This window comes from Sturnus vulgaris, chromosome 4, assembly GCF_052056855.1.
Source record: "Sturnus vulgaris isolate bStuVul1 chromosome 4, bStuVul1.hap1, whole genome shotgun sequence".
Lineage (NCBI taxonomy): Eukaryota > Metazoa > Chordata > Aves > Passeriformes > Sturnidae > Sturnus > Sturnus vulgaris.
Window position 1 is genome coordinate 27,867,728 of NC_142246.1, and position 13,728 is coordinate 27,881,455.

The following is a 13,728-nucleotide window of genomic DNA, read 5'->3' on the forward strand; positions in this document are numbered from 1 at the left end:
CCTACCCTCTAAATTGCAACTAATACACTTCGAAAACTACTTTAAGTTTCTGGTGCATTTCCTCATTCTAATACATTATAAAACCTGAAGCCTGTCACACACTCCCCTTGCTGAATATATTCATGATCTTCTCGTGTAAGGTATGGAGAAAACTGTTATTTAGGACAGAGCTCTCCAGAAGGGTAGATTGTGAGCCAGCATGGTTGGCTGTAGCTTTGCTGCTCACCTGGACTGCCTGGCTCTGCTAGAGGCCACTGTTCCTGCTTTGGGTTTCTATGTGGGGAATTTTCATTGACAGCTGCATTAGACATTTCTGTATGATGGTATTTGAGATACATTAATCTTGGGTCATTGAATGCGTATATTTGCTCAAAACCATCTCATATTAATTTATGAATTATAAAATAAAATTAACAAGTTCGTTGTCAAAGAAGAAAACAAAACTTTTGGCTCATAAAATGTTAGAAGTTCAAGGAGCAGACACTTCTACTTTTCACTCCCTACACAAGGACTGTCAGCACTTAGCACGGTTCTGGTTATTGATTTCCGCAATAAAGAAGATTAAGTAGTGAGTTTGTTCTGGGTCATTTCAGACCACTAAGACAAATTCTGATTGCCCACCAGGCCACAAAGCTGCCCTGACAAATCACATGCCTGTAAGTATAAAAGTATTTATCTTGAAAGAAATGCAGAATTATGCCTGGGCAACTGAACCTCCATAAATTATGTCTTGACAAACTGACTTTCAGGATAGACTTGTACACAGTCCTAGATCTTTAACCTTCTTTTAGGAATGGCAAGCTTCATCTCATATTCACATTTGCCACCTCTGTGGAGACTCTGCTTAAAAAGAACATATATTCATATGAAATTCCATGCACAAGTCATTAGCATGTGGGAGGCTGAGCAAAATGGAGAATAACACACAGAGCCAGGCCAAAAAAATTATCTGCTTTTAGAGGCAAATTTTAGTAGTGAAATTTAATAAAATTGTATAATTATCTCTTCTTTCCTGATCAAATATGAGATTAATCCAAAATATTAAAATCTAAAGTCAAATTATTGTATAAATTTACAGCACATTCTTATTCTGATTTCATCTTTATTTCCAAATGTGCATGGTCCAAAATCACCTGAGTGAAAAATCAATAGTGATAATACTTCTAACTCCCACTGCACCTTTTCCTGATGGACACCAAAGCTCTTCGATTAAGTTAATTTTATACCCACCAATGTATTTTGTTTTGATTTTTGAAAAGAAGCATGTTTACTAGAAAGGGCTCAAAGATTTCTACTGTCCTCCATGAGCAATATTTGGCAGCATGAGCATTTGCAATTTGCAGCTTACCTTTCTTCTCCTACTAGAACAACACCCTCATCTACTTTAGAGAAAATTAAACAGGGCTGCTACAGCCATATAGGGACATTTCTGACAATAATCAATAAAGATACTAGAAATGTAGAAATGTATGTAAAGGGTAAAAAGCTAAAAAATGCAACTTCCTAATGACATACATGCATCCACCTACCCAGTATTAGGCTGCTCTTAATGTGCAGAAGGCAGGCTCTCGGAGTTAATGGGTGGGTGTTAACCTTGCTGCTGTTACATGGAGTTACAGAAATGAGAGAACAGATCTGTTACTGTTTTTCACTTTTTGGATGTGGTGAGTTATATTTCATGGGGGATGAAAAACAAATTTTACTTGAGGAACCTTTTGGTTTTACTTGCATTATCACTAGTGTTGGCTGCCTTATTAGACTGCAGAGAAATTATTAAACAGAGAAACATAAAATACTTCGCTTGAAATGCAAGACAAATAAATATATGACATGGGCACTTTTACTGTTCTCTAAGAAATGAGTGTATGTAAGCAAGTAGTATGAAAATCTACAGTACATATGCCACCTCCCCAGGCAGCTGCACCAGCAGTTCCTGAAATCCCCTCATTCCCATGGCATATGAAGGAGCTCAGAGTTTGGGGACAGCTTACCTTTCTTCTGCTCCCTTTCCCCTCCTCAATGATTGTGTTAAACAATTCAGCTTAAAAATTATTTTCCTGCTCTAATTGCTTGACACTTAAGGGCCGACAAGAAACTTTCTTTTCTACCTATTTATTCAGGACAACTTATTTCCTTTCACTCACATGCAAGCACTTGGAGGTGCCTTGGAGGGTTCACTGCTCTGGACCTCTGAAAGAGATTCTCTGCCAGAGAACTAAGGGCATTGACACTTTGCAGGAGAAAGCGTTCCTGCCTTGATCACTGCTTTTCTGCTATTGCTGCTCATTTTTTTTTTTCTTGACATGCAGAATCTTTTACCCTCTGAGAAACGTCCCTCTCGTGTCCATTTGTACTTGTGCCCAAGAGAAGAAGCATCCCCCTTTCTCACTTTCTATCCTTGCCATGCCACAACTAGAAACCTTTATATCTGATTTCTGCAGTATTTTAAGACTGTCAGATGAACATTATCAGTCTGTTGAAATGTTTTGCAGAGTGAAAAGACCTTTTCTTCTGATCAAACATCTATCAATATGATACTGTCCATTCAGCTGTCGCTATAATTCAGACTTACATTTTGCTTTATTTTTCAATAGCACTGTTTGTTATTGCTTAGTTCTATTAACTTTCTGAAGAATAAAAGTTTGAAACAAAAATACAAAGGATTAAATATCTTCTGGGCAAAATTTCTTGATCCTGGGTTTAAATTAAGGAATATTGGCAACATTGACCCAATAGGTAATTCTTGACCTAAAGAAAGTGAAACTGAGTAGTGGATCATCACACTGAAGCAGAAATCCATTCAAGAACCCTCTATGATGCTTCACATTGTTTACAAAACTAGATGTTAATTTAGATGAATTCTGCAATAATTTACTGCCTATCTCCTTTCACTGTAAAATAAAATGTTAATGAAAAGTAGGGGAACCTTTAAGTTAGTTTATTTTTAGAAACTTTGTGTCTAGTCTTACAGAACTGAGTGACTTTACAATTGATAAAGCACAAAATGATGATGAACTGGTAAGCTCTCTTATAATGACTGTCTAACATTTTCCTTCAGTTAGGATTCCTGTGAATTTTTTTTCAGAAAAACTCATATCAAACTGCTTGCAGCCCGCTTTCAAAATTCAGAGAGAGAATTTTCTTTCATCTAATGAAATTCCATTCAGATTTGGCTGTGCTACACGTTTTACCTTCCCTTGCTTCCCTCCTCAAGGAAAAATGGCACTTTAAAAGAACTATCCTTACACAAACCCAATAATAGGACTGACGCCTGCGAAAGCTGCAGCAGGAAGAGCTAAGTCTTGGAGCTAGAGGGAGAATGGAGGGAAGGAAAGACATTTATTCGAATATCTGGAGCTGTGGCTGCCCAGACCAGTCAGAGCAGCTGCTGATAGGTCACATAAACATCCAAGTTACAAGAATGCGAGGGCAGAAGCACACAGCCACATCCTACATCTTGTCCCTCAGACTTCCAGGACATGAGAGTGGATCCCTGTTTTTCCCAGAGTGGAAGAAAGAGATAAGGAGAGAAACATGGGGCCATGCAGCAATAGAAGCTACCACACAAGCTGAGGCTTCATCCCCAGGCCATTAGGAGAGAAGGAGTATGGCAAAAGCAGGTCTAAGTAAGGCACTGCCGTGCAGGACTCTTGGTGGCATCCCTGTATGGCCAAAGCAAGCACTGCCACTGACCCAGGTGTGACATCCCTGCTGCCTCCACCAATTCCTCCATCCTGACAATTCACTGCACCGCATGAGACCTCTACCTTGCAATAAATACAAAAGCTTTGGAAGGAAGAAAGTTGCAGAGAAAGAGAACTTTCCTGTGGCAGGAAAGTTTCTGAGAACCCAGGCAGTACAGCCCCACCATTATGCCAGTGGAATTAAATTTCTGCTAATGTTTTACATGGGATGCAAATCTTTTCTCAAAAAAGAAGTAAAAAAGGCGAAGCATTAGCTTATGAACATAAACAAAGATGAAAGACTGTTTCATTACATTTTTTACATAGCAGGAGTATGTAAGCAACAGAGATCAAGCAGAAATATTTATTTTGTTACCATTATTTTATCTTCATTGGTCTGTGACCCCAGTCAGCAAACTTTGTTTAAGGAAGTCTAAGTGAGCAGGGTCTGTTTCCTATAAACTCATCTCACATCTATCTCCTGGTCTGGCTTGCATACAGTTCTTTCAGTAACTCCATACCAATCTCTGACACAGAATGTTGTTTACAAATAATTTGAGATAAAACATAAGCCTCTAGGTCTTCACTCAGCTATTTATTTTAAAAGATCTCCTGCTTTTAAAATACAATCCTTCATTTTCTTATTTCCTGGACATAGACCACATTTTGAACTTCACTGAAGCAGAGGCTCACCTTGTCTGCAGTTTCTATATAAGCAACATTTGTAGTGCAGGGTTTTAGACCATGCTAAACCCTGCTGTTGTAGAAATATAAGGACTGTTTGTTGTGGAGTATTAACCTAGTGAACACCAGATGCATTTTTTCAGATTTCTGTAATATATAAAATCAAATGCTAAAACTGGTTTGAACTTATAATTATTTAAAAATATTTACAACTTTATTCTAAATATCAGAAAAAGCATAGTACTCTTAAGACAAATATGTCTCCAGAAAGAAATAATAAAACAATTTAAATCTTTTATATAACTTTTAATGGTCAGGTTTGCATGTGTATGTATGTGATGTACTTATAAATGTGAACACAGACTATTAAATATAGGAGTTGCTTATTTTTGTACAGATAAACACTTCCCAATTAATGTCCTTTCAAAGCATACCTGTCCTTTTCTTTGATGACATCTTACTGTTAATTTCCAGCCATGAATCAGTGGACAGAAAGAGAGGCAAATAGTACTAAGTCCAACATACAAATATTCCTTCCAGCATACCCTGCCATGCAGGATTTTAAAATTACTGTCCAGCTATAGATCAAACAGCACACAACTGCTGACACCTCCCTGATAAGTTTGAGGAACCAACTCCTGTTGAAGCTTCTGTTAGGAGAGATTCCAAGAAAATAAAGCAATTGGGAACCAAATATTAGAATTGTATGACAATACTCAAGGGAAATATTATTGAACTTGTAACTCTGAAAGATGTCCAAATAACTCTATTTTCACTAAGGAACGAAAGGGGAGACACATGTAGAGAGGGAAAAATCTGGGAAACTGCAAGAGGGACATTCTTCCAAGCTAATGGCAAATGCCTTTGTGGTCAGAGAAGAGCTTTACTTGAGAGAGAGCCACAGAGGCAGAAGGGATCCTGAGCAGGGACTGGAGTAGGTGTGGGAGGTACAGCCTTTCTAGGATTAGAGACTCTTTCCAATCTTCCTCTCTCTGGTCATTAAAAGGAAGACAAAGCAGAAAGATTTCTGGCCCTCAAATCCCCCTCTCCCTACTAGGCCTCATGAGTGGTATCTCCATAGAGTGAGAAGTTGGGAAAAATGGGGAATTTCTCTGCACACTTAGCCTTGGAGTGCTGTGAGCAATGACTGGATGCAATAAAAGCTGGTTTAAAATCAAATTAAAAAAAGACCACTTGGTTGTGAACTACATACTTGCAAATCTGATTTCCATATGCACTTAATTGGCTAAAAAATCTAATTAATAACGAAGATAAAAATTAACAAAAACCAGAAACTAAACAGAAAATCAGAAGTGAATATATGTGATTGATTTATTTATTTTTATAGAAAGAGGGAGATTATTAATAGTTTTGTGAAGGCAAAATAAAATAGTTTCGTGAAGGTTTTAATACCTATATTTTTTTAGATTATTCAGAACAAGAAAAGAAGTAAAACGATGAAATTTGCTAATTTTACGAAATTGAAATGGAGAACTAGGAGATAAAACTGCATATGAAACTCTCTGTACTAAATAAAATGGCATGTAGTGATTAAAAAAAGCAGCGTTATAAGATCTCAATACATTAGACACCACAAAATGTTAAGTCAATTTGGCAAGTTAGTCATTCAGAAACTTCAAAAGTCTAACTTGTTTTGTGAAAATATTATTGGCTCCTAAGATATGAGACCAAACTTTGTCAATATCCCTTAATGCATAGCTAGAAAACATAAATCATCATGGAGTTCTTTTATTTTCTTTTTCTCAAAAAGCAGCTTCATTACCAGTGCTCATCGTCAGATAACAAAGAGCTTTTACTTGTAGCCAACATGTGATTACAGTGGATTTTTGCCTGGTTGTATTTGTATTTGGTTGATTTCCAGTGCTGAGTCTCAGATTAGCTGAGGCTCTTCCTCAAGGATGAAAAAGGGGAAATTACTGGATCCAAACTGATCCACAGTTATCCAGGCTTACTAAAGATTTATATACTTTACACCCAATTTAATTATCAAACCAAACCAATTAAACACAACAGTTAAAATACCCAACTTTATGATTCTCTCCTATTTCGAATAGTCAATGAAACAGTGAAATATTATTTTTTAAAGTTTTTATAGGACAATTATTCCACTTTACTGTAATCTTGTTAATAGCCGCTTAATACATTAATAATCAGCATTAAAGTATTTTTAGCAGTTATGAACATCTACCCCCTTCACCATAATATTATTCCAAAGTGACAACAGTCATCAAATTTATAACTGTCCACTAAAAAGTAAAAAAGGTCATAAGCCAAAAAATGGTTTCTAGCATAGACTTTTTAAGAAGAAAATTAGACCCATCTAGAAATTCAGATCTGTGAGTCTGCTGGTCTTCTAAATTTAGTAGTGTGAAAGTTTTAGATACTGTCTTAATTCCATAATATAAATCTCGTATTTCTTTGTAATAAAAGCAATCTAAGGTATAAAGGTTTAAAGTCTTCTTTGTCCATAGGAGGTTTAAAATTCATCGTTCTGCCAGTCCTCTCCTCCAAATCATTTTGACTCTCTATTCCCAGAAAATTGAAAAGATAACATAATTTATAGATTGCTTACATCTCTTTTCACTTCCTGGTTGTACTGTAAGCATCTCGAAATGAGAAAAGGTCATCCCATGGGACATGGCAACCCAGAAAACTGTGGCTATTATTTTTGGTCCTGAATTAGGGAAATGTGTTTCCACAAATATTTCCTCTCTTCTCCCAAAATAGAAGACATTTCATTTTTCTAGCTAACTCTAGTGAAAAACCAATCTTTTAGCTACAGAAGCTACAGGAGGTCTTTTTGAAAACAATACAAATTAACCAGATTGTATTCCTGTTGCCTTTTAGATTTAAGGTTCTAATATGGTATTTCTATGGAAAAAGCAGTTGTTGGTGTTCATTATAGCCATGAGCTATGAAACCTCTGTAGTATGAGGCACTACAGACAATGACTTTTGGCAACCAGAATCCTTACTGAATAGAAGGGCACCTGTTTTCATTCCTGGTGTAGACATGACTGAAAAGTATTTTCAACATTATTTTGCCTACACTTTGTATATAAAGAGGTGAACATTTTTTTTCTCCCATTGAGAAAGACAAATATTTTATCATTGAGAATCTACAGAGAGTGACTATTGAGGTGATTGTGCTTTTTGGTGGGAATGAACCATTAGCAGAATCACTTGGAATCCCATTTTTTTGCACCCGTAAAAATGTACTGAGAGCAAACTGAGCAAGTATTTCTGGAATGTAGCTGAAGATGTGAAAAGCAAGAATTATTCAAAATGGCACCTGTACCATTATTTCTTTGAAACTAGAGAGAGAAATAACGTACAATGTACACTGAATGCTTTGTAAATGCACCAGAGGACCTAATTAAATCCACTTCCTCCAAGGAAGGGAATGTAAAAACTTAATTTATCCTCCAGGTTGGTGAAACTGGGAGGAAAAAAGTCTGCATTCGAACCTAACCCTGAAATTGATTATTTTTTATTATATTATTCTTATTTTGGAATTCAGGAAACTTGTTAGTCAAAGAACTTTTGCAGAGTATGTGTATTTCACCTCTATATCCCCTTTCTCTCTGCCTCTCATAGGCATAATCTGCTACAGTCAGCAGCCATTCTCCACAGTATTTTCCAGTGTGCCTCAATTCCAAACTCATTAGCTGGTCTCCTGATTTTATAAAGATATTCTCCTACTCAGCATCTGTAGTCTGCCTGGAAAGATATGCTCAGCCCTGGAAATTGCTGTTTCTGAGTACATAACTACAGGAAAAATAAAACAGATGACGTGTGAGCTCACATGGAGATTTTCCCTTGATTTTAAAACTAATTCAGATCTATTTCCTTTACTGGCTACCAATTCTCTCATAACATGCAAAAGCTTTAAAAAAATCTTTATATCCAGTATGGTATATCCAATTAAGCTGGCAGTGACTCAATGTTTCGGAGCTGTCAGTGACATCTGCACATAGGTATTTGATGGTACTAGAGTGTAAAATTGTTTCTGTATATGGAATCCTCAAAGCCCAGGATTTTGTGTGGAAGATACAAATCTTAGAGACTCCTTTCAGAAAAAACTTCTCATTTTAGTCGTTATTATTGAAAGCTATCAACTTTCTCTGATAAAACAGCGTTAACTGAAGATAAATAATTCAAGCAAAATGAAAAGGGATATCTCCATTTAGCTGCAGACAACAAAATGTGTAATGAATTTAACAGTATAACTTCTAGTGTGTTGAGCCTCTCAGGACTGCTAAGAAGTGGATTGTTAAGGGCTCCAGACTGAAAAATTGAATCCAAAGTAAGTTCTCCTTACCCTTTACATGTCTGTGACATCTATGAGAAAATTCATGAGGAAGGTCAAAAAAGGTTCCTATTTTGTGATAGTCTTAGCAAAGATGCTAGCAATACAATATAAAGGTTATGAATCTTCTTAATAAGGTACAGGTATACAGCTTTAATAATGTAACCCCAATTGCTTTGGCCTGGCAAATTTGTCCCTGGTTCCTCTTGCCAGAATGACACATTGCAACAATCCTTCTTTCTACTTCAGATTTCCCTCACTTCTTGGTCTAATGATGTTTATTTCAAACTCACCACCGACTCCCTCTTATCCCAAAATTTTTTATCATAAGGTGAACTTTCCACAAGTACCATGATGTTCAACTTGGAACATTTATCTGTTCTAGCATTAAAGAGTATTTGTAGTGTTTTCATCCTATTGTGAAGCTCTCACCAATAAGACCTATCTACCTGGAAACTCTACAACTGATAAAGAGTGAGCAAGAGGGTGGGAGAACAAGTAGAGATTCGGAGGAAAGAAAATTGATAATAACTTAAAGTTCAAGGGCATTTAATCTAAAGCTAATAGATTTTGACACAGGGTACAATGGAATAACCAACAGGAAGTATCACAAAGCACTATAACAAAAAGAAGAGCCTACATGAAAGTGAAGCTAGAAGTAAAGGGTACATAGTATGAGTGAGATTGGTTTTAATGACACACACAGCCTAAGGCAAACTTTGCATTTGGGATATGACTGATGTAAAATACACCAGGGATAAAACTCTGGACATTACTAATCTAAGTATAAGTGGTTTTTGTCATTAAAGGGAAACAAGTAACTATGGTAATAGTGGATTTGAAATTATCTACCAACAGACTGCTCTTAAATAAGTAGTACCTGAAACAATCAACAAATATCAATGGCAAACTAAAATATAAAACATATTGAAGTTCAATATCAGTAGTTATTACAATAAAATAATGTTTGATATTATGATATGATATGAATATGATATACATAGGATTTACATGTAAAAATTCTAGATAATTTTGGTTTGAGGTATAATTTATGCATATATACACAGATGTTTATATATACTTGTATACATACATATGCATACACATATATTAAAAATACACCTGTGTATCCAGCCAGTCTTAAATTCCTTACTAAAAATTTATGGTGATCATCATCTTTGGATTACATATTTAAAACCCTAGTGGACAAGGACCTGAGCAATTGGCTCTAGCTGACCCCACTTTGAATGACATGTTGGATCAGAGACCTCTAGAGGCTCTCTCCTAATAAGAAGGAAATCAAGATTTAAGACTTCTGTGTATGCTATTTCAATTGTTCTGGCCCTTATGTTACTCTGGTTTTGTCTTTTTGATTTTTATTTTGCAAAAAGAACAGAACACCAACAACCCCCCCCTTTCTTTTTTTTTTCTCTAGACAAACAAATAATAGAAAATGGAACCAGATGAATAAAAGAAAAAAGAAGGATATTCTAAAATATAGCTTCTTTTTAAAAAAAGAGAAAAACATTTGTAAGTTCTGTTGCTCCTTCTGCTACTGCTGTCCTCAGGGAAGCTTTATAACAAAGAAGATACATTCCAGCAACAAAATACATGTTAAGAACAACAGAAAACTATTATATAAAATGTGGCTTAATACTTCTGACAATCAAGAAAAAGAAAAGTTAAGTAACTTTTGAGACTTAAGAAAAAGCTGAAAGGGGAATCCTTAGATTGTTCCATCATCTAAAGAACGTTTCAAAATTGATTTTAAGCTCAGCACTTAAAAAAAATTACTATAAGCTTTACCTATTTAAAAACTGCACACCCAAGCGGTTGTCTTTACTTTTAATTTCCTTTTAGGAGGCATTGCTTTGTGTTACAGAAGTCTTTGTGAATTAGGTCTAAATATATAAACATTTTTTTCCCAGTGCTCTGAGTATAGAAGTTGAAGGCCAACAGGTACAAGCTCAAAAAAAAATTTGTTTTCAGGCACATACATTCATGCTGAAGGAAAGCTATTTGAATAACTCTTATTACATGGATGTAACCATTTGCATTAATTTTTCTCAAGGCTGCAGATATAAATTCATTACTTCATTCATGGGAGTTATTTGATCCAACTACTTGTGCTATTTTCTTGTTTCAAATAAAGAACTTTAACCTTTCTGAAGGAACACAGCAAGGTCCAAAAACTCTACATGTTCATTATTGCTATATATCTATAAAATAATTTTCAGAGGTTTTTTAGACTGTAACTTTTCTGTGAATCCTTTTTGTTGAACAACCATATCTTAAAAAAAAACAAAACAAGGTAAGTATAACATAGAAATTAGACTAAGTAGAAGCAGAAGTTGAATAGTGATTTGTCTCCAGAACTTTCATTTAAACCTTCTAAATCAAAAACGCAGGCATCTATCAGTGTTATATTTTCTTATAGCCTACAAGAATCTTCAGAGTTTAATGAGAAAATACTTTCTGGGATCTCTTCTGTTATCCACCCTGTAGTTCAACTGCCTCAGGTGTCAAGTATTTTCATCTGCAAGTGAAGTCAGATGAGGTCATTATATGCTTTAAACTCCAGAAGTGGTGCTGCAGAAGATAACTGCTTAATAGGGAAAATTTTCTTCTGTTTAACTGGAGTACTCACTAATACTAAATACGTGCACACATACTTGCAGCAGCAAGCATGGGAACACAGTGCAGCAAAAGCCACTAAAGCTAAATCCTTTGAGACATCAGTGTTCCAGCACAAATTTCATGAGAATGACAAAAAAGACTCAATCAGTCGAACTCCTCTCAGCTTCTCAGTCCCACCACTTACGTATCACAGCTCTCCCAGACCAGAACATCTCACTGGAGAAGACTTGTTCATAAGCAAATAAGTGATTGTGATGTTAAAATTCACCCCAGAATATACTCAGGAACAATTTATGCCTATTGGTTGTTCCCTGTCCAGCTCAGATTCCCTTCACATGCCAGAGCCAATTCTGACCACCCTGAACACCACATTTCCCCCAAATGGCAGTGAAGTGTACAGTTCTCAGTCTTTTCCAGAGGAGATATTTGATCCCATTCTGGAATATCCTTCACGTCCTTTCACACCATAAAGTCATTTCCTTACACAACAACCATTTTGAAAAATAGCAAAAGCAAAGTTAAAAGATTCTTGAATACATGAACAGATGACTTCTCTCTAGTTTCTAATCTGGCCAATAACTATATGGAGCCTTAACAGTGCATGTAAGAAAGAAAGAAGAAAAGAAATTTTCAGATTAGAGAAGAATTTTTAGGAAGACAAAGAATACTATATAGATTGACATAAAAAATGCTTGTCATATCCAGAACAAATTAATAATTAAATCACAATTTTACATAAAATATAAATGCATTCATATATAGGTGAAAGATACTATTCTGATTTTCTCCCTAAACGCCTTAGCAGCAGATTCTTGTTATTTTTATTAGTTACAGGTTTACTAGTTTAAAAAGAAAAAATAGTAAATCCATACATCCTCCCAAAAATTTTAGTCAGCTGACATTTACTGAATCTTACCTTACCTCTTCTAATTGCTAGCACAGGACACAGCAATCTCTGTATCTAATCATATGTTACTGAAAATAACCTAATTTAGCTAAAGCCAACAAACAAACCTTGGAATTTCAGATTTAGAGTGTACGCCTTTAAGACTTTATTGTCACTTCTACTACAATTTCATCTAGGACTGAGATAAGGCTAAAACCTAGCCCAGCAGAGGTATAACTGATATATCTACCTAAAACACTCCCCATCATCATTACTGCTGGAGTGGAGGGAAGGGAAGGTGGGGAGAGAGAAAAAAACATAGCCCTAAATGCCCTCCCTGTTGTTAAATGAGGTGAAAAAAACCCCAAATCACTCACACATCTAAGTTTCCTATTTAATGTACATTAAAAAATATGCTACCAAGACCAGACAGCTCTATTTATATACGAATGCAAATAAAGTTTAGCATTTCAGGCATATTTTTATACGACAAAGAAAAATGCACATGAATTTTTATATAGGTCTGGCATATTTTGATAAACAGAGTTGTCACAGTTTACAACTAAATGCATATTTTTAAAGATTGTAGATTTTTTTACCTCTATTTCTAGTGCTGGGATCCTGAACGCAGAACACTCCAGTGCTGGATACTGCTCGTTTTTCTTACCTTCTTTTATTTTTTCCTTTTTTCTTTAAAAAAAAAATAATTTTTTTTGATAGCTCAAAGTACGGAAAGATTCCAAGACAGCCTTACCTAGATGAAGAAAATCAGGAATTCAGACATGACCTCCCTAAAATCTTTGGCCAGTAGAAGAAGAAAAAAAAGCGCAAACAACAAAACGAAGAAGCAAACAAACAAACAAAAGAGCCCAGTTCCAGCTAGCTCCTGCTAGCATAAAAGTTCAGATTTCGCTACTGAGATCATTGCTCTATTCTAAGCAGTTTTGCTCAATGTGTGATTCTAACAAAAACACCCTCTGCAGCTGGAGGGAGCCTTAGCTAAGCACGAGCCTGTCAAGCCTTTCCCAGTGACTTCTGTCTACTAAATTCAGACTGATGTTTTGTGAAAGGGGGCCTCAACAACCAGGCCCAGATTGCCTGAAAAGTATTTCCTGCCTTTGAGAGAGAGAGGGAGAGAGAGACAGCGAGCCTGCCTGCCTGCGCCAGGGAGAGAGCGCAGAAATGGAGGGAAAAGAAAACCTCAAGACCGAGTGTTTCAAGGCACTCAGCTTTATACACTGCCGGGTTATTCCTGCCAAAGAAAAAAATCTACTACAGCTACATAATGTAAAAATGTTTTTGAACCTGTCCTTCCTGGATTTTTCCTTTAAAAAAAATACTTTATGCATCTCTAATCCTTATGCAAAGGTAACAGTTATCCAGAACATTTCTGAAACACCTGGGCTTTGACATCAGGTAGTGAGAAACGTGGTCTAAACTTGACACATCACAGTGACAAAAGGTCGAGTACTATTCTGTTGAACAAATATACACAGTTAGGTAGATTCC

General features: G+C 35.9%; 1 protein-coding gene across 1 annotated transcript in view; it reads right to left on the reverse strand.

Moving 5' to 3' along the window:
- Positions 1 to 13,268, reverse strand: part of DLC1 (DLC1 Rho GTPase activating protein) — a 216,252-nt gene extending 202,984 nt beyond the window's left edge. The window contains exon 1 of the mRNA XM_088163409.1: positions 12,819 to 13,268. The gene's annotated coding sequence lies outside the window, so the exon portion shown is untranslated. The remainder of the gene's footprint in view (positions 1 to 12,818) is intronic.
- Positions 13,269 to 13,728: the final 460 nt, after the last annotated feature.